Source organism: Elephas maximus, chromosome 15 (genome assembly GCF_024166365.1).
Source record: "Elephas maximus indicus isolate mEleMax1 chromosome 15, mEleMax1 primary haplotype, whole genome shotgun sequence".
NCBI lineage: Eukaryota > Metazoa > Chordata > Mammalia > Proboscidea > Elephantidae > Elephas > Elephas maximus.
Window position 1 is genome coordinate 27505302 of NC_064833.1, and position 20618 is coordinate 27525919.

Sequence of the window (20618 nt, forward strand, 5' to 3'; positions counted from 1 at the left end):
AAATAGGTATCTTTTAGAATTTTAAATTATGTTAATTTATAAGATATTTCTGTGTTTCTGAGCTTTAAATGTTTTAATAATGAGCAGGCATTAAAACAAAACAAAACAAATCGATTGCTGCTGAGTTGATACCGACTCGTAACGACCTTGTAGGACAGAGTAGAGCTGCTCCACACTGTTTCCAAGAAGTGCATGGTGGTTTTGACCTACCTAGCTTTTGGTTATCAGCCATATCGGTTTCCAAGCATACATTAAAGAGTCTCAAATCTGACCAACGCTAAGGGGTATGGAAGGAGACCATCTTATAAAGGGATCTGTCACTTCTCATGTGCCTAGAACAACAGCTCTCAAAGTATTGGTAAAAAATGACTAGGTGGTGTCCAGCTAATACCAACTGCTCTGACAGGAATCACAATAGTGGGTCCCAGACAGAGCTGGAGAAAAATGTAGAACAAAATTCTAACTCACAAAAAAAGACCAGACTTACTGGTCTGACAGAGACTGGAGAAATCTGGAGAGTATAGCCCCCAGACACTGTTTTAACTCAGTACCGAAGTCACTTTTGATGGTCATCCTTCAGGCAAAGTTTAGACAGGCCCATAAAACAAAACTAGACTAAATGGGCACACAAGCCCAGGGGCAAGGATGAGAATGTAGGAGGGGACAGGAAAGCTGGTAATGGGAAATCTAATACTGAAAAGGGGACAGTGTTGACATGTCCTGGGTTGGCAACCAAATGTCACAAAACAATACATGTATTAATTGTTTAATGAGAAACTAATTTCCTCTGTAAACCTTCATCTAAAGTATAATAAAAATAAAAAAAATAAATAATAAACAAATAAATAAAAATCACTAGGGCATCAAGTTTTAGGGACACAACCTCAGAATTTCTGATTCTAGGTCTCAGATTTAAAAAATCAAAACCAAACCCCTTGCCAAGTTGAGTCGATTCTGACTCATAGCAACCCTATAGGACAGAGTAGAACTGCCCCATACGGTTTCCAAGGAGCACCTAGTGGATTCAAACTGCCGACCTTTTGGTTAGCAGCCATAGCTCTTAACTACTAAGCCACCAGGGTTTCCAGATCTCAGACAGACTTCTGAAATTTGTTTCCAGAGAGCTCCATATGTGATTTTGATGCAAAATTTCTATATATGGATTTCTAGAGTACTTTGGTTAAGCACTGGGCTGCTAACCAAAAGGTCGGCAGTTCAAACCTACCAACTGTTCCAAGGAGAAAGATGTGACAGTCAGCTTCTGTAAAGAGTACAACCTTGGAAACTCTCTGAGGCAGTTCTACTCTGTTCTGTAGAGTCTCTGTGAGTCAGAATCGACTGGACGGCAACAGGTTTTGTCTTGTTTACAGAGTACATTAGAGGAGTCTCTGAGTGACACAAACGGTTAAGCATGCAACTACTAGCTGAAAGGTTGGTGGTTCAAACTCACCTACAGGTGACTCAAAAGACAGTCCTGGCGATCTGCTTCTGAAAGCTCACAGCTTTGAAAACCCTATGGAGAAGTTCTATTCTGCATACATGGTGTGGCCATGAGTCAGAATTGACTCCACAGAACCGGCAACTACAGAGTACTTTGGGAGTCCCTGGGTGGTGCAAATGGTAAATGTGCTTGGCTGTTAAGCAAAAAGTTGGAGATTACAGCTCACAGAGGTGATTTGGAAGAAAGGCCTGGTGAATTACTTTAAAAATTCAGCCATTAAAAACCCTGTGGTATCAGAGTTGACTGGTTTTTAGAGTACACTAGATTTTTCCATAGCATGAGGTATGCTCGTTTCAGGTTAAGAAGTAATTACTTACAGTAACTATTTATTGAACATCTCCTGGGCAGTACCGGACACTAGACACTCACGGAAATTATGAAGTAGATATCAAAACTCTGATTTTGTAGACATACACTCTTACTCTAGACTTACGTTTATGTTTATGCCTATTTGTAAGCAGTTAATTAATACATGCTGCTGTTTTAACAATGAACTGTATTTTGTATACAAAAGTCGGTAGCTCACAGATTCTGTTCTGTCTTTCTTCTTGTTTTCTACACTTGGGACAAGTCTGACTTTGTTAAGGACAAACAAAAACAACAAAATTTCTAACCTTTACTAAGAGATATTATTGATTTCCTGGGGATTTTGGCTTGTACACCAAAGTTGTTAAATAGTGGAAACCATACTTCAGTCTACTCAGGTGGCCCTGGACATAGGAAAAGACATTTTATTCTGCCACTGTGATGTGCAATAGTATAAAATATGGAATGAAAATTTATGTTTCAAAAATTACTCTTTGATGATTTTTCATTTTCCTCAAGGTTTATTTATTTTTAACACCAATTTTACTTATGCTATATTTTCAATGCAAGTGATAAGTGGAAATGTGAATAGTAAGCAATGTTTATGCCAAAGAAGCAAAGAACTGAGTGTGACATATGAAAAAAAAAATGCTCTATGCTTATTTGGGGGGAAATTGTGAACAAGCAGAAGATATCTGATAGCATAATAGGAGTATTTTCACCAAGGCAAATTTTAACAGGAGTATTTTCAAAGAAGGTAAATACACACACCTACTCACATACAAAAAAAAAAAAAAAAGTGAAAAAAACTTGTTTAGTAACTTCATTTGAAATTATGTCATTTTCATAAACAACAAATTTATGGCTGGCAAGAAATTGTAGAAGATTCTGAAACCTTATCACATGTTTTTATTTAGTGATATGAAGATTCAGTAAATGGTGTTTTATGTACTCTTAATACATGTGACCAATGAAGAATGAATGTGACAACTTCTCACATTAGGAAACTTCAATAAACCTGACCTGTTGCCGTTGAGTCAATTCCAACTCATAGTGACCCTATAGGACAGAGTAGAACAGCCCCGTGGGGTTTCCAAGGCTGTAAATCTTCATGATAGCAGACTGCCACATCTTTCTCCTGCAGAGGGGCTGGTGGATTTGAACCACATACCTTTTAATTGGCAGCTGAATGCATTAACTACTGTGCCACCAGGGCTCCTTATTAATTTGTGTGCTAACAAATGTATGTGATTATTTAATCTGTGGTTATTAATCAAGGATGAGATTGATGGACAATTGGTTTCAATCCACCTGGAGCAAAGGAGAATGAAGAACAGGAAAGACACAAGTAAAATATGAGTCCAAGGGAAAGAAAGGGCCACATAAACCAGAGGCTCCATCAGCCTGAGACCAGAAGAACTAGATGGTACCTGGCTACCACCAATGACTGCCCTGACAGGGAACACAACAGAGAATCCCTGATGGAGCAGGAGAAAAGTGGGAGGCAGATCTCAAATTCCAGTAAAAAGACCAGACTTAATGGTCTGACTGAGACTGGAGGGACCCCAGAGGTCATAGCCCCCAGACTCTCCGTTAGCCCAAAACTAAAACCACTCCTGAAGCCAACTCTTCAGGCAAAGATTAGACTGGACTATAAGACATAAAATGATACTTGTGAGGAGTGGGCTTCTTAGCTCAAGTAGACACATGAGACTATGTGGGCAGCTCCTGTTTGGAGGTGAGATAAAAAGGCAGAGGGGGACAGGAGCTGGTTGAATGGACAGGGAATATACAGGACGGAGAGAAGGAGTGTACTGTCATGTTATAGAGAGAGCAACTGGGGTCACATAACAATGAGTGTATAAGTTTGTGTGAGAAACTGACTTGAATTGTAAACTTTCACTCAAACCACAATAAAAAAAAGAAACCCAGGAGTAGGAAGCAGCAAAAAAAAAAAAAAAAAAGAATGAGATGGATGGAAGTATATTTTTTACTGTCTATAAATAATAGATTTGATTATACAAATAATAAAGCCAATAATATTCCACAGATTCATCTCAATGTATTTTAGCTAGCAAACGTTTTAAGATAAGTTAATATTAACTTACATATGGAAGCTACTACTTACGAATTAATCACATGTATTTATTTCAAAGACCAACAGGATTTCTAATTGAAAATAGTTGTTAACAGTTGAATGCGATCAGCCCTTTTATTCTATTAATCAGCCTTTTATTCTTTGACTTATTTTTTCTCCTTCATTCTCATTGTTTATAACAGAAAATAAAGGAGCCAGACTAAGTCCAAATGGAAAACTTACATTCTCATACACTGAAGTAATGATAAGAATTTTATATTTTTAAAGTTTATCATTCCATTTGTTCCTAAGAACGACTGTAAGAGATGAGTGTGGTATTATTAAAACCAGTACAGACATAAGAAGTCAGGGTCAGAGAAGGCAAGTGACTGTAGATAAAAAGATCTGCGAAAATACTGTTCTGGAGGTAATACCTATTATAAAAGTCATGGATGTTTCCAATTTTCCATTCATCATTCCATGTCCATTATTTTGTTGTACTTTCATTCTCTCTGTTCATTTTTCTTCTCAGTGAAAATGAAGAAGCCACGTACTAAACAGGAAAAGTATAAAAGACTCTGAAGATGACACCTCTCAACCCTTGCAATAGTGTTGTTGTTAGGTGCCCTTGAGTTACTTCCTACTCATAGCTACCCTATGTACAACAGAACAAAACACTGCCCAGTCCTGTGCCATCCTCACTGTTGTTGTTTTGCTTGAACTCATTGTTGCAGTCACTGTGTCAATCCATCTCACTGAGATTTTTCCTCTTTTTTGCTGACCATCTACTTTATCAAGCATGAAGTCCTTCTCTGAGGACTGGTCCCTCCTGATATATCCCAAGTATGTGAGATGAAGTCTCTCCTTCTTTACTTTTAAGGAACGTTCTGGCTGTATCCCTTCTGAGACAGATTTGTTCGTCCTTCTGTCAATCCATGGAATATTCAATATTCTTCACCAATACCATAATTCAAAGGTGTCAATTCTTTTTTGGTTTTCCTTTTCCATTGCCCAGTTTTCACATGCATATAAGAAATTGCAAAAATAGTAACTAGTAGTTATTGATCATTTACTTTGTACCAGGAAATATGCTATACATTTATAGGCAATATAATCATTCACTGCTATAACCTCATGAAATAAATGTAATTTTATTATACACATTATTATCCACTGAGTTGGAAGGGTCAGGTAATTTGAAAAAGACCGCACAGATGGACTAGTATTGAAGCTCAAACATTCTGACTCCAAACCCAATCTCTTAACCACTGCACTACAGTCCTTCCATTTATATTATTTTATTAAAAATAAATTCTACCTAGGAAGAAATGTCCATAAATCTTTAATATTTTTAAGTATTACACTGTCTCCTTAATATCTCTCAATGTAAAATGGTACCATTTTACTTGTCTTGTGCAAATCTGTCTTTTTATAATGGGGCTGAGATTTTTTTTTTTCACATAGTTCTAATTTCTGGAAAGAGAATTTAAGCCTCAGGAAATCATATATCAAATGGTGTTCTCAAATAAACTTTCTACATTTCAATTTAGGAGATTTTATAGTAGTGAGGTAATGAGATTTAAAGGCAAATTTTTTGGTTTTCAGACTTATGGTTTGGCTGTTCTACATGTCCCTAGGTTTTTATGTTCCACTTTATATTTAATACAATACCACATCATTACTACAAGATAAACATTTCAGCTTTACTCATTAAGAAAACCTCACAATTTTGTTTTTAAAGCATTAATCATAGTAATTTCCCTAAATTAATATTGTGCATTCAAAATAATCCATTTGTATCTGCCAGCTGGAATTCTAGTTCTCACTGGGGAATGGCATACGACTGCTATAGAGAGACCAAGATAATCCTATTTTAACTAGAGTGTTTTAGACTGTTTTACATTGTAGACAATGGAGGTTACGTATTTTCATTGAATTTGCTCTAAACACTATGCTTTATCATCTATAAATTGGTTTGGGATATTTAAAATAGTGCTTTTGCCATTGAAATTCAAAAAGGGAGGGATAGACTGTGGAATGGTAGAAGGAAGAAAAGAAGAAAGGAAGGAAAGAAGAGAGGGTGAGAGGAAGGAAGGCAGAGAGACAGGCAGGTATTGAGGAAAGAAATTTAGACTTGGAAGGAAGCTGAGATATCAACCAGCTTAATTGTTTAATTTTCTAGACTGGCATATCATTAGAACAAATTTGGGACTACAATCCTACGTTCTCTTGAATATTAGGGAAACAACAAATCAATTGTTCTGTAGTGGAATAGTATCTTTTTTGCAATAAAGCTTTGATAGTTTCCTAGTTAACTTTCTTGACGTATTTTCACATTTGACATTTTATTTCCTAAAGTTATTATTAATAATTCTATAGCAGTTGTGAATTACATGAATAATAAAAACCATGAGCCACTGGAGGCATGACAGATATTGTGGATGTTTAGTGAGGGCTATGGTATTCTACTTTCTGCGTAATAGGGGAGACCACTTTAGCTCAGACTTTAACCTGAAAATTATTTTCCCCATCCCAAAGTGAGCAATGTAAAAACGCCCCATTTACTCAGAACTTTGAACACAGATACTGGAAACAAAAATACACAGAAAGTTACAGAATAAGGTTAGCATAAAAAGAAACCATTCCTAGTAACAAATAGCTCATGACAAGTATTTTGCAGAGTGAATTAGAGACAAGGCATTCTTAGGTGGTGTGAACAATTAATGTGCTTGACTAATAACTGGAAGGTTGGTGGTTCTAGTCCACCAGAGGTGTCTGGGAAAAAAGGCCTGCTGATCTCCTTCCAACATGTCAGCCATTGAAAATCCTATGGGACACAGTTTTACTCTGACATACGAGGTTGCCATAAGTCGGAACTGACTTGATGACAAATGGTAGTCATTAAAGACAAAGAATCCTCCCTAGCCATAACGTGATGAAGACTGCACACTATAATAAACAATCTGAGGCAGAAATTTTGTGCATATAAAGTAGTCTCAATGTTTGCTGCCAGAGTGTCTCCAGGTCCTCCAACCTTCTGGAGTGACTCTTTCATGTTTTTCTTTTTTCTTAATGTGACTTGATCTCTAATCCTATGCTTTTGGGGTGCCCATACTAAGAATTCTGTGAATAACCAGAGGACAGCTTATGTTCTCCAGAGACAGGACACTCTTCGCACATTGCAGACTACCTTCCATAAAGTTCATCCCATGCTAGACACGCCCCTATTTCTATCTGACTCTCAAAGAACCACTAAACATGGCAGCTGTAGGTAGCAACCTTAATTAGAGATTTTCTTGGGACTTCGTCCACACTGGCATAGCACAGAATTAGGCTCATTCACCACTGGGCATTTCTCAGTGGTTTACTTTCTCCTCAGCATGTTAGCCTCAAGCCTGTTTCTAGGCAGTTCTCTCTTTTCACATTCCCCCTTCTTTTATTCTTGGTACCCATCACTCCCTCTATTCTTGAGTACACTCACAAATGCCAAGTTCTGCTTTACTGATCGTGCAAAAAGTTCCATTCTCTTTTTCCTCCTCCTTCTAAAAGTCATACTGGGAATGAGCAGGGTGAGGAAGCTTTCACCTCTCACACCTCAAACGTGTCATTCCTACTGATGTGATGAAACCGGCTGTAGTCTGTACTTTATTCAAACAGTGTATTTCCTCTCACCACAAGAAAATAATGGTCAAGGTTCCAATGCAAGGTATAGTACCATAAAAAAACAAAATAAAACAAACAAACAAAAAAACCTCAGTATGCATATAACACCATACATACCTTCAGGGCCAGGGAGATTGTTTTAACCTGGATCCCTGCCTTTAAGGAATGCAGAGAACCCCTGAAACCAAACCAAACCCATTGCCTTCTAGTTGATTGAACTCACAGGGACTCTACAGGACAGGGTAGAACTGCTCCATAGGGTTTCCAGGGAGTCCCTGATTGATTCGAACAGCTGACCTTTTGATTAATCACTGCATCACCAGAGCTCCAGAGGAGCTCTAGAGAAAAGTAAATAACGTACATATCTTTATGTTGAGGGGAAGTTCCTCCTTGTTTCATGTAATGTGGGTTTTACACTTACATCCCTGGAATAAATCAGTTTGTGAGCAGTCCTTTTACTTACTAAGAATTCATTACATTGATACAAAGTGTATGAGTTTTAGTAGTTAAAGTCAGTCTTTTTATTCTTTTTCCAACTCTGCACTGCTATCTTTATGAAGCCACAAAACACACCCCTCTCAAAGGAGACTTAATGGACTAGTTTTGCCTGTTTTCTAGTTTAGTGGGCTATTTCACACAGGGAAAATCATAGCTTAACTGACCATTGCTGGAGCACTTTTCTGCTTCAAAATGCTGCCTTGGGGCTTTTAGTGGGTGTCTGTGAGGAAAAGTGACAGAGGATTTGATACACTGGTAGTGCCCTTCACTTCGTGGGTATAGCCACTGCTTACTCTGGAGATCTGTATGCACTGTGTTGATTTTCCCTCTTGCCTGAGGGCTGTCACGTAAGGTGTAATAAAAGGTCTTGATCCTCCACTTCTTTTATTAAACCAGCAGATTAGTATCTGTAAGGAGACTGTGAAGGTCTAAGGATTGATGAGTCCTAATTGTGCTGAAACCACTGGTTACATGTCACCTTTTCATCGGTTGTCCTGTTACTGCAGAAATCATCACAGTTGAGATGTGCGTGTGAAACAGGCTAGCTTTGAGTCTCGATAGGTCAGAAATTACACTAGCAGTTGGGAGAATTAATCTGGAATGAAAAGAAATTTTGTTTGGAAAGAAGATCCGTGTACGAGAGCCACACAGTTGGTTTCAATATTGTCTTCAGGGAAAACCTGGTGGTGTAGTGGTTAAAAGCTACGGCTGCTAACCAAAAGGTCAGCAGTTCAAATCCACCAGGCGCTCCTTGGAAACAGTGTGGGATAGTTCTACTCTGTACTCCGACTATGAGTCGGAATCGACCTGAAGGCAATGGATTATCATCTCTTGACACCTTAGTGTGTACATGTTTTGTTTTGCATTCCTTTCTCTTTTGAGCTACCATGCATGTAAGTCTATTTGACACTAACTTTCCTAGTTAGGCAGTGATTTTGTAAAACTTACTTGCAAAAATGTAAACATTAGTTCTTGCTGATTGAGATTTAGGACCTTAACTTTTTCAAGAACCAAATCACTTATCTATATTTTGCAAGACTGGTAGTAATTTCATGGAAGCATTAGCTGGTTGAAATGAATTAATGCATTTTTAAATATATTTACCTACTCATTTATTTATGATATTAAGAAATATTCACGATTTGCACTTGACATGGCCAGTGACACAAGCTACTGAGAAGGCTAACTATTGTGTGTGTGTATGTATATATATATTCTTCTTAGTTTAATAACCAAAAAAAACCAAAACAAAACCCAGTGCCATTGAGTCAATTCCAACTCTTAGTTTAATATAGAAGTTTAATACAATCTTATAAAATCCATTAAGTGTTTTTATAAGTTTGGTGGGATTTCCCGAAGTACATCTGAATGAGACAATTGAGAAAGTAATGGTAGTGATTTTGGACAAAGAGAAATAATGGAGATATTGACTTTCAGGTAATAAATAGTTATTATAAAGTATAATAATTAATACACTGTGTTACCAGGATGAGAATCAATAGATAATTGGAAAAAATATAGAAACAAACTCTATAGATGAAGATTTAAAATATAATATCAATAGGTAAAGGAGTAAATGGGACTATTAACATGCTATGTGATAAAATACATTCAGAATCCCATCTAACATTTTTTTTTTTCAGTCAAATAAATGCTGGAACACAGTCAAGTTCAATTTATTAAAAGAAATCTTAAGGAAAAAACTCGAAGAAAATATTAAAATATTTGTAAACATAAAGGAGGACCCCCTAAGGATAAAAACAATTAAAATAAAAAAAAAAAACAAGGAAAATGGATGATATGTTTGGTAACTGTCTAATACAACAAAATCACAAATGATGTTAAAAGACCTGTATATATAAATTTTTTTGTCCATAATTATAATGAAGAATTAACATACATAATATACAAAGTATTCATAAAAGAGATTTAAATAAAACTCAAGTTTACAGATGAAAATATAGGCAATAACTATGGAAGTTAATTCAGAGGAAAAATATAAATGGCTAATGTATGTGCAAAAAAAAAGTTAACCTGATAATTAAATTGTAATAAGTTTGCAAAATATTTTAAAATAATGTAATACTTTTTCGACAAGGTTTCATCGTAGTGGTTCTCTGTCCTGTCAGTCTAAATCACCCATTTTATAAAAAGTATTTTGAGTGTCCAAGGACCCCTGGTGGCACACGGTTGAGTGATAGGCTGCTAATCAAAAGGTCAGCAGTTCGAACCCTCCAGCTACCCCATGTGGCAGTCTGCTTCTATAAAGATTAAAAAAAAAAAAAAAAAAAAAACTATAAAGATTACAGCCCTGGAAATCCTATGGTGCAGTTCTACCGTCCTATAGGATCACTGTGAGTTGGAACTGACTCATTGGCAACAGGTTCGGTTTTTTGGTTTTATTTGGAGTGCCCACTCGACAATCCAAAATGAAATTTATAAATTACTAAATGCACATTTTCTAAACAGAAATTAAATGCAATGCCCTAACTAGAATAAAAAGAAGAAAAAGATATTTCTCAATTTTACTGATAATGTTGATAAGAAAATAACTGTTATAGAATCTATCACTAAGATTCTTGGTGACTAAGTATTTTTGATAAAGAAAGATATGCATTGATAAAACACCTGGTACTCTTTTTTAAAAGTTATCTATACACCCATGTGGCTCAACAACTACATTTATTCTTGGTGTTCCATTTGTTGTACAAGTGATGGCATTGTTACAATGAATTTTTTTTTTTTTAATTTTAAATACAGACAAACCTTTGCATCCATTTTCAGTAACTTCATGCAAACAGGAGTGCACTATTATTACCCAGGATACCTCTCCCACTGAATGTAAAATTTTCTTGACTGCAGTTCACTGTTATACAGAGAAATTTCAAATATTTTATTTTATTCTTTTGGCATTTCATCAATTCATCTCGAAACAGGATCATTGCTCAAGGAAATAAACCAAAAAAACCCCAAACCCCTTGCTGTCTAGTCAATTCCGACACATAGTGACCCTACAGGAGAGAGTAGAACTGCCCCTTAGAATTCCCAAGGAGCGCCTGGTGGTAGATTTGAACTGCTGATCTTTTGGTTAGCAGCCCTAGCACTTAAACACTGTGCCACCAGGGTTTCCACTCCATGATATAAAAAACCAAAACCAAACCCACTGCTGTCGAGTCGATTCCGACTCATAGCAACCCTATAGGAAGGACAGAGTAGAACTGCCCCATAGAGTTTCCAAGGAGCACCTGGCGGATTTGAACTGCCAACCCTTTGGTTAGCAGCTGTAACACTTAACTACTATGACACCAGGTTTCCTTCAATGAAACAGAAGATGTTATTTCACTTATGTTTCTTTCCATCAATGGGTAGCTGGTAAAATTAATTATTTTCTAAGATTGCATGGCTTTGTGATTATTGGTGTTATTCTGTAAAAAAAAAAAAAAAAAGACACCTTTATGCTAGTGTTTAAAAGATTTTAAAAGAAGTATTCCTGTGAAAATATTAAGGTTTTTAAGTTTCCCTTTAAATCTTAGAAGCATGGTATATCTTTGCCAGTTTCATGAACTTATTACTTCGTAACATGTTCAACGAATTATTATGATTCCATTACTCCATTAGTGAGAAATGTGTTGGCGGCATAGGCACACTGATAAATCATTTGTGAGCAAAATGATGAACTCAGTTTGTAGTATCCTGGATGAATACTGTAGATCATTTTCTTTACATTTGAGATTTAAAATGTGGGCTAATTCACCATGAATCTGACTGCAACAAATACAGGTAAGTGTGTATAACATGTACTGTAACTAAGCTTTCACCAGCAACATTGCTGTCAACACGTTGTTTTTTGAAATGGTGAATGAATTTTATAAATTAAAAACAAAATAAAGTGCAATAGTTACAATAATAACTTACAGAGTGTTAATATGTTCCAGGTACTGTTCTAAGGGAAGGAGCCCTGGTGGCACAACAGTTAAGTGCTGGGCTGATAATGGAAAGGTTGGCTGTTCTCACCCACCCAGTGGGTCCGTGGAAGAAAGACCTGGGGATCTGTTCCCATAAATTTAAAAGCCTAGAAAACCCTATGGGTCAGTTCTACCCTGCCTCACGGAGTTGCTATGAGTCTAAATTGACTCGATGACACTCAACAACAAAAACAACAACCTGTTCCTAAGGGATTTTTACCCATTTCCTTAATAACCACTGGATGAAAAAAAAAAAAAAACTGGATGATATAGGTATTATTGGAATCCTCATTTTACAGATGAAGGATCTCAGTCAGGAAGGGATTAAGCAATTTGCACAAAATCAAGTATTTGGTGGAGTTGCCAGGCAGACTAGCTCGTGAGCCCATGCTCCTAAGCCCTAACCATTGTTGCCACAGTATACACAGGGAATTTATTGTACAGTACTTCATAAATATATATATGAGATAAACTGACTGCATGTTAAAACATTTATAGTTTTTCTTGAGAATTTTTGTATCTACGTTCATGAAGAATCTTTATCTTTAGTGTTTATTTTTTCTTTTGCAATCTATGTCTGGCTTTGATATCAGGGTTATACTACTCTCATGAAGTGAGTAATGATGTGTATCTTCTTTTATGATATGAAAGAGGTTATATAGAATTAGTGTTATTTCTACTTTAAATTTTTTATATACTCAGTAAAACCACCTGCTCCTGGAAATTTCTTTTTATAAGGTTTCTAGCTACGAATTAAATTTTATTAATAGTTACATGACTATTCAAATTATTTATATCTTTTTAAGTGAATTTTGGCAGTTTGTGGCTTTCAAGGAATTGTTCTATTTCATGTAAGTGGTTAAAAATATGTGCTTAGAGCTCTGTATGGTATTCCCTCATTCTTTCAGTGTCCATGTTGACTGTAGTGATAACCCTTTTTTCAGTCTTCACACTAGTTATTTGTTTTTTCTCTATTTTTGTTTTTTGTCCATCAAGTTGGAAGTTTATTGATATTTTTTAATCTTTTTAAAAATAATTAATTTTATTGACTTTCTCCATTGTTTTTCTATTTTCAATTTTATTGTGTTTTTTATTATGCTCTTCTTATTTAGGGCTTATAGTTCTTTTTCTGGTTTCTTAAGGTAGATGATTAGACTGTTGATATGAGACCTTCTAATATAAACATTCAGTGTTATAATTTTCCCTACAAGCACGGCTTTGACTGCATCCCTCATATTTTGATTTGATACATGTTCATTTTATTTTTGTTCAAAACGTTTTCTCATTTCCTATGTGGTTTCGTTGTCAACTCATGGATTATTTAAAAGTGTGTTTAATTCCCAAGATCTGATTATTCTTCTGTTATTAATGTCTTCTTTAATTCCTTTGTGGTCAGAGAGCATACTTTGTATTTTTCAATTCTTTGAAGTTAATTAAGTTTTTTTTAATGACAGAGAACATGGTCTATCTCAATGTATGTTGCATGTGCATTTAAGAAAAGCATGTATTCTTCTGTTATTGGGTGGTGTGTTTATAATTGTCACTTCATTCAATTAAATGATAGTACTGTTTAGTTCAATGTAACTATTTTGTAATTAAATCTGGATTCTATTTAAATCCTAAGGAAAATGTTGATTTTTGTTGTTGTTTTTATTTGTTTTAGCAGGTAATAATCTGCCCTCCATTAGCTGTAGTTCCAATGTGAATTCGGTTTTTAAATTGTTTGTAGTGCTATTTGGATCATTATTATATGTGGAATATCCAAGAGCCTGTCTAGGATCTCAGTAGTCATCTACACTACATCTCAGCTCTCAAAATGTTTGTACGCTGTTTATTGCAAATTCTTGCATACCACCTTGGATGTGAGCCCAAGAGTTTAAACAAAATTTATGGGATCGCTCTCTCGATCTTCCTCTCTGTGATCACGCTAACACTTCCTTGGGTCCCTGAGTCCTCTCTTCCTGGTCCTCCATTCTAGAAAGCTGAGCTTAAGTTTCTTTGCTCTGCTGTGCACTTCATGTCACTGCAGTGTAAGGCAGACAAAGAAACAAGCAGCAGGAATTTACCCATTGCTCTTTGGACCACAGTTCCTCTGGTCAGAGAGAAGGTCCCTTTTCTGCCTTCCCTTGCTTGGAGTTTTAGGCAACTGCCAGGCCACTTCTGTCATCACTTTGCTGTCACCGCTGCCATAGTATTGCCTAGGTGTTGGTATGAGAGTGAAGGGGAAGGAAAATAAATAAATAAATAAAACCCAGGATATTTCCTTTTATTTTCCTTATCTTAAATTAGAAATAAAGAGCTTCTCCTGGAGCTCTTTTTTATATCTACCCAGTGCACATTTCTGAGTTTCCAGCTGCCTTTAGAAAAAAAAAACAAAAAACATACAGTCACCTTCAGTGCAAGGGGACTTCAAATCCTGATCTCTATCTACCTTCCCACTGCTACTATTTCCTTTTCAGACTTTTCGAATAGCAGAGAACATGCTTAGTGCCTGGGTTTTATAGTTGTATCGAGTGGGAGAGGCAGTGTGGGGTGCACATATTCTGTTTTTTTTCAGAACCAGAACACTTGAAACACTTTTTTTGTTGTTGTTACTTCAGCAAAGTGTCTTAATGATGTAATAAGATTTTTAATAGTACCACATATAAAAGATGAAAAAGAAAATGAAAGTAGACTTTTTTAGAAAATATTGCCTTCAGATTGTGGTGTTGGTTAAGAATGTTGAATAGGTCATGGACTGCCAAAAGAATGAACAAATCTGTCTTGGAAGAAATATAACCGGAGTGCTTCTTAGAAGCAAGTAAGTCTAAACTTCATCTCACGTACTTGGGACATGTTATCAGGAAGTATCAGGCCCTGGAAAAGGACATGATGCTACGTTAAGTAGAGCGTCAGTGAAAAAGAGGAAGACGCTCAGCCAGACTGACTGACACAGTGGCTGCAACAATGGACTCAAGCATAAACAGCTCTTGTGAGGATGGCACAGGACCAAGCAGTGTTTCATTCGGTTGTACATAGGGTCACTATGAGTCTGACTCGACGACACCTAACAACAACAACAACATACACCATACATAGAATTTCTGAAACTGAATTTTGTCTAAGATTTGTCTTTTGAAGAACCCAAACCCATTGCCGTTGAGTATATTCTGACTCATAGCAACCCTATAGGACAGTAGAACTTCCCCATAGAGTTTCCAAGGAGTGCCTGGTGGATTTGAACTGCCAACCTTTTGGTTAGCAACCATAGCTCTTAACCACTATACCACCAGAGTTTCCTTCATTTGAAGAGGGGCAGATTAATGTAGTAACTAAGATCATGGTGTCTTAAATAAGACTAGCTGTCACTCATTAATTTTGTACTCAATTACTCCATGCCTTAGTCTCTGTATGTATAAAATTGGATAATTATAATACCTATGTCTTAGTATTGTTATAAGGAATACATTTGAAAATATATAAAAGAGGACAGAGTTGTACTTGGCAAATATTAACTATTTTATAAGAGATAGCCATTATAAGTGTACAGCTGTACAGTGCATATTAAAATCCTCAAATTAAATGGGGAATATATTCACATAGAGAGAAAACAATAATCTAGGACTTAAATTATGGTTGTGATTATATAGAGTCAGCAGTCTCAAACATTAGCAGAGGAATACATTGCTAAACCTAAAGTACCAAATAGAAGAAAAAAGATTACATAAAAATGCATTTAATATAATTTTATACAAATTATGATAAACTGTGTAATTTAAATACATACTTTATGTTTGTGAAATCCTTGATGAAGTGATAATATTACTTCCTATTGCTTAAATTTGCTTAAGTGAAATTTGCACCTGTCTGGAATCGTTTCTTCCATACAAAATAATTACCATGAATTACAATCACAATAGACACACATATATGGTCATTATACCTTATGGATATTGTTGAAATATATTCTTTCTTTAATTTCTTACATTAAAAAGATGCATATTTATTGAAAATCTACGCTATGCTAAGTTCTATGCTAAGCCTTGATTAAATACTTAAATTCTCAAAAGTTTTACTCAGGTTTCAGCTCAGTGAGATTGTCTTGGGCCTGTATCAAAATTTCATGCACTGACATTATGCATTTTCTTCCTTATTTAATTGTTTTCTTCTTAGCATTTCTCTCTAACGTAACATACAGTGCATTTATTTTTTATTTTAATTTGATATTTGTTTGATCTTTTTTTTTTTTTAGCCCTTCCTTACTTTCTGGTACTACAAAATTCTCCAAGCCCGTCTTCCATTTTCCCTACTCTATTTTTCCCAATAATCAGCCATTTTCCCAAGAAGCCCTGTTATTGGAGAATGCTATTTAATAACCGAGATCTGGGAGATGGGTGTGCTTATTGCAACTTCAGTGTCATTGCACCTATTGCTTTCAGCACACAGAGCTTGGTAATGCAGTCAAACCTCCGAAAGCTGAAACCTGTGTAAGGCAGAAACCTGTCAGAGAAGGAAAACTCAGATGTTTTCCACTAAAACAAGTGACAGAAAAGTGGACTGCGTCGTGTCAAAGGTGGAAAACTTGGGAGACCTGGATAAACAAAACAGTCTCATCGAGTTCTGGCTCTCACAGGTTCCACTGTACACGTATATGCATGGTTAGTAATCCATGTAGACAGACGATCTATAACTGTGGGTATACTTTACGCTAAACTCACATTCATCCTAATGTCGCTGACTCTAATTCAATATCACAGAGTCAATTCTAGCCTTCTTTCTTGCCTGTCTATAATTTCCCTCTCTTACCATGAGACTCTCAGTTCCCACCCTCCAACATCAAGTTACTTATCTGTTCAAGTCCAATATACACGTAAAACCCTTTGCTGTAGAGTCGATTCCAATTCATAGCAACCCAACAGGACAGAATATACAACTGCCCCATAGGGTTTCCAAGGAGCATCTCATGGATTTGAAATGCTGACCTTTTGGTTAGCAGCCTGGGCTCTTAATTACTGTGCCACCACACAAAGCAGTTTCAGAATTATTAATCTGTACCCCTATCAGAAACAAATTTACTGAGTACAGTGTTGATGTACATTTCCTTTTGTTTGTAGTCTTACAGTTTTGAGTGGAAACATCAGTTTTCCAGTTACTTAGGTCAATTGCCTTTTTATCCACATTCCCTTCAGCTCAGTTACTTCTTACATTTGTAATATATTTAAGTTCACTTGTCATAGTCTGTATTCCATCCTGCAGTCCTTGGCATCTTGGTTGATTATTTTTATGTTTGCACACATTAAAGTTTACTCTTCATCCTGTATGATTCTATGGGTTTGGCAAATGTATTGAATCCTGTGTCCATTACCACAGTGCTATATACAACCTTTCCTTCCCCTGTGTACTCCCTCTGTAGTCAGCCACTCCTCTTTCCCTGAACTCCTGGCAACCACTACTCTACTCAACATCCTTTAAATGTTTAAGACCCTATTTTTTTTTTAATTGGGGTAAAATACATAAAACATAAAACTTGCCATTTCAACTATTAGTGAGTGTAAGATTCAGTAGCACATTCACAGTGCTGTGCATTCATCGCCACTATTTCCAAAACGTTTTCATCGCTCCAAATAGACACTCTGTAACCATGAGCACTAACTTCCCATTCCCTCTTTCTTCCATTACCTGGTAAACATCCAATTTACTCTCTGAACGCCTTTTCATGCACAGTAGGATATGACAATTTTATCCTCTGATATCTAAATCTTCCTGTTACTACATTTATAGAGCTTCCTTAAGGCCGTGCATGTATCTGTTTGTATGTGTGTGTGTGTGCCTATGTGTGTAGGGTAGCTTTAAAAATCTTGTGAACAAACCATGTGAATTTAAACTTAAATCCTCTGCAATACTCTCACTTGGCCTGAAGTCTCTCAAGGATAAGTTCTAACAACATAAAAGAGGAATGGAGTTCGAACAGCTGATTGAATACTGGTTATCAATATTTGGCATGTATTTAAAGAATATACCACAGGCTGCCAGAAAAACGAACAAATCTATCTTGGAAGAAATACAGCCAGGATGTTCCTTAGAAGCAAGGATGGCCAGATTTCATCTCACATAATTAGAACATGTTATCAGGAGGGTCCAGTCCCTGGAGAAGGGCATCATGCTTGGTAAAGTAGAGGACAGTCAGCAAAAAAGAGGAAGACCCTCAATGAGATAGATTGATGCAGTGGCTGCAATAATGGGCTCAAGCATAGCAATGATCACGAGGATGTCACAGGACTGGGCAGTGTTTCATTCTGTTGTACGTAAGGTCACTATGAGTTGGAACTGACTTGATGGCAGCTAGCAACAACAACTCTTTGAAGAAGGAGACCCGGTGGTACAATGGTTAAAAGTACTAGAAAATTTGAGAGCTTTCTAAATCAGCTGATTTTCGTCAAACTTCTTAGAATCCACATTATAAAGTACAATGTACAAGGTGATTTAAGAATTTGAGTTTTGTTCTGCATTTTTCCCTGTTCTAACCAGGATCATCTATTCTGACTCTGGTCAGATGGGTCAGTGGCGGTAGCCAGGTACCATCCAGTTCTTCTGGTCTCGGGGTAGTTGAAGTCATGGTTCATGTAGGCTGTCAGCCTTGTACAGTCTTGTTTCTTCTCTGATTTTTGTTACCTTCCTACTCTTTTGCTCCTGATGAGTAGAGACCAATAGCTGTAACTTAAGTAGCTTTGCACAAGATTTTAAGCCTACGGGTGCTCCTCACTTCATTAGGATGCAGAACATGAACTTTGTGAGCTATATATACCTGTTGTCTGGCTGTGGTCCTAAGCTTTGAGACCAAGAAAACGGATCTCGTAAAATATTTGGTTATGGCTGAGGAGTACCTGTAACTGTGTCTTCAGTGAATATATGTGCCTGTCCATACACATCTGTGCTTACACATATGAATAGATACTTCTATCTGTTTTCACATATGAATACACCTGTACATACCTGTATACATATATGCCTATACCCATCCATATGTGATCCTAGACTCATTTTTTTGTTCTTCGTTGGAGTTGTTGCCCTCCTATCTGTATATGTGCGATTCTTTGATACAGGCATCCTTTTCTCATGAGCATTTCTCAGTGGCATCGTTTTGGTCATGCTACACCCATATTTGGTGCCACTTTTCCCAACACCAGCAAGAACAAGTATCTACCATCTAGAGCATGATTCCCTTTCTGCTCTCTCCTCCCCCAGTAACCACCAATGAACACTGGTCTCTTTATAGATCTAGTCTTGTCTTCTTGTAAAAGAGGGATCATACAGTATTTGTCCTTATGTATTTGACTTAGGAAATTCCCTTTGTTTTAACAAATATCTTTATTTATTTATTCCAGTGTTTAATACTGAAAAAAAAATTATTTATGTCTGACACGTGTGACTAGTTTCTTTTTAAAGTTAATTAAAAAAATTTTAAATATTTTAGAGAGGCTTAAGGAGTAAATATACTCCTTAAGGATAAAGGCTTCAAATTAGAGATTTTATTGGACAACATCCCAGCTTTCCTGGAAGTCCTCTTCACTTTGCTATTTCAGTGATTCAGAAGAACAAAAAGTACTTTAGTTACTTCTTATTTTATTAGGCTAATTATTAGAGTAGACTAACAAACTGCCTGGAGCTAATTTCTTTTTTGAAAGACAGTACACTTGACAGCATGATAGGGTTCTCAGTCAAAAACAAACTGTTATTATTTCCTGTTTTATCAGGTGTGACTGCTCTTTCTAACAGCCCTGAACCTTCAGAGTGAAATGGATAACATCTTAGCCATGCTATCCCAGTGTTGGCTGTTGTATAGGCTGGGTTCTCAGGACAGAACTGCTGATTCTGTTTATACCGTTGCTGTTTTGTTTGTTAGAAAGCATAGCGTTTGACCATTCAAGGAGCTGTTCAAAACCTAAGGTCACTGACCTTTAGATACTTGAGTATGAGAAAATAAGAAGAGAGAATTTAGTTAGGTTCCCCTAAGTTATTCTTCATCTGTCAATTAATATGTTTGTCTGTTTCACCTCATCTAACTGCCCTAAGGATAAGAATTTCTGTAATGACCTTGGAATCACTGGTGAAGGATGTGATCCTAATTTATCTCAAACCCATAGGCTTGGGGCCCCAAATTCATTACCTCATAGTGGGTTTGACGCCCAAATATGAAGTTTTTATTTTTAACAGTAAAAATGGAGTTTACCAGAGCTGAATTTTTTTTGGAAAACTTTTATGATATAACTCCTATTGGGTAGCCTGATGTTACATAGGTTTTATATACTATCTGCGTTCACATGTTCTTCATTATGTATATTTCAAAAGTCTAATTATTCTGGTCAAGTGAAGAATTTTTAGGGATGTATTTGACTTAAAATAAAAGCCAATTAAAATGTTAAAATATTCCACATCAGATTAGAGACAGAAAAGAAAAACAAGATTTCCGTAGCGCAAGATTTCACACTTAGTGAAACGCACCAACAGAGAAACACTTAATTGTGAGCAATAAACCCCATTATTCTTTTAAACACTCATTCACTTTGGATCTCTAACTAGCAGCAATCACATCAGTGGAAATTTCTATTGACCTTAGTTCTTCAATTAA